This window comes from Lindgomyces ingoldianus, assembly GCF_010093535.1.
Source record: "Lindgomyces ingoldianus strain ATCC 200398 unplaced genomic scaffold BDR25scaffold_20, whole genome shotgun sequence".
Taxonomy (NCBI): domain Eukaryota; kingdom Fungi; phylum Ascomycota; class Dothideomycetes; order Pleosporales; family Lindgomycetaceae; genus Lindgomyces; species Lindgomyces ingoldianus.
This window is the reverse complement of record NW_022985181.1, coordinates 75,575-77,987: the sequence shown is the minus strand read 5'-3', so window position 1 is coordinate 77,987 and position 2,413 is coordinate 75,575.

The following is a 2,413-nucleotide window of genomic DNA, read 5'->3' as shown; positions in this document are numbered from 1 at the left end:
CTAGCTATTATTATCTCTAACGAAGATAAGCTGTTTATAAGCAATTTTTAGAAGGCTACTATAAAATAAATAGACATAAAGTATAGGCTGTCTACTGTCTATTACCTATAAATAGACAGATAAACTAAATAAGTAAACGTAAAAGTTAAGAAATACTTATAGAAATATGTATTTTATAACTAGATAAATTAGGCTAAGTAGCTTTCTATAGCACAACTAGCTACTATAAAGAAAACACTGTACAAAGCTAACTTTAGTTACTACTTATAATTTTTACTCTACAGCGTACAACTAACAGATCTCTCTAAGTTAGTCTTACGCATTAGTTAGTTACATAAACTGCACTAAAAGTTAGCTAAAAGGGCATAGACTAGCTAAAAGAAAATAGAATAAATTAGAAATAAGTTCTAAAAGAAACCACCTATAATCCTCTCTAGCAACTACGTATACCTTAAAATAAAGAATCTGCGCACGCTCTAACTATCTAAAAAGCTAGTAGAAAAACGCATTAGCCTATATAAAGTGCTTTAGGCACAAAAAAACAACTATAAGCTTAAACTTCTAAAGAAAATGCGCATACACCTCTAGTTCTATATTTCTAAATTTAAGAGAGCCCTAAAGAATATTCCCCTATCTATAGTAGAATAGTAAGATATTAAAGCAGAATATAAAGTTAAGTAAATAATTAACATAAAAAAATTGCTTACTAGTAAAAATATATAAAAACTTATTAAGAACTTATCAAATGCTCTATAGCTTCTTTAGGAGTATTAGAAAGCGCATCTAGCTAGAACTACCTAGAAGAAAGCTCCCTAGACTAGGAAGGTTTGCTAGCAAAACTATTAGATAGCTGTAATGTAGAAGGTTAACAACCTTGTAATACAGGCTAAGGAAAGGTGTTTGCAGGGGTGACACTAGGATGCGTCGTCACTATAGTCGCACAATAGTCGGATGCGTCGTCACACAATGATCAGATGCGTCGGCACTATAGTCGTATGCATCTCAGCACAGTCTGTTGCCAAGACTCACCCACTTATTTCGCATATATATAGACTACTGCAAAGGACTCCTCTAGCAATACATTCAATACAGTTTCTATGTCTCTAGTGCCTTACATAGCTTTACAAAAGGGAAAACTATAAGCTTCTGCCTTTAACACTTTAATTTTATTTCGTAATAAGAGGTTCTTTTCTAAATACTTTGCTTTTTAATCCTTTAAAAAGATTGCGGTACCTAACAGGTTAGCCGGCCACACAGGTTAGCTGGCTACTTTTGCCAAGCCTCTACCACACTCTACCTATCTACATAATGCCTTAACAACAACACTAGATTAAATCTTCTAAAGAATATTAGATACAGCTTACTTTTTAGGCTTTTAAATAAAACTTAAAACTTTTCTTATAACACACTGCAGCTATCTATAATATCTCTTACACAACACTAAGTAATTAACGCGCTAGACAGCCTTTAGAAGCAAAATACTAGCCTAAATTAAAGAATTTAACTAAGCTTAAAAAAAAAGTAGTTATTAAGTATATACTTAACCTTATTACACACAGATTTCCTTTTAGGCTTATAGCTATAGCTAATATAGCTAATTCCTTGCGCGCAGAGCGTAATCTAGGCTAGGTTAGCTTAAACTAGCCTAGTATGTAGGTTAAGCACTACTCTAAGTTTATAATAAAGTTTAATTATAAGTATAATTATAAAAAAGTACTTTATAAGAATCTAAAGGTTATCTAGGGCTAGTTTTACCTAGTAGCTAACATAAAAGCTAAGTACAGTATCTAAAATAAAGACATGTATAACTTTAATAAGTTAGGCTTTATAATAAGCTAAATATTAACTAGAGTAGTTATTACAGCTTTAGAGAGATAAGAATAGCTAAAAGTAATATAGTAAAGTAATAAAAAGTAGATAATAGTTATCTAAAGTATTAACATAATAAAGTAGGCTATTCTACTTTTTATTATTTTTAAAAGCCGCTATTACTTCTTTGCCTAGTATAAAAAAAAATCTACTTTAGAACTAGGTTATTATAGTCTCTAAAAACAGCTAGATAATAAATAAGCTTAGGCTGCAGTAGTTAAAGCACTTTAATAAGCATATAAAAAAAAGGTATAAGCACTTGTTAGCTTTTTATTATTAATAGCTATAAAAGCTATAACTTACTTAATTTCTAGTAGTACTATAAAAAAAATAAAATTATTACTATTTATATGCCTTTACACTTATTGCACCTTTTATAGCCTTTTAATGTAGGTTGTTTTGCCTTTTTAAAGAAAGTATATAAGCGCTAAGCTAAAGATCTTATATATAACTAGATTACTTATATTATAAAACTTAAGTTTCTACTATGCTTTACACACGCCTATAATGCAGTAATTACTTTTAGTAATATCTAAAAAGGGTT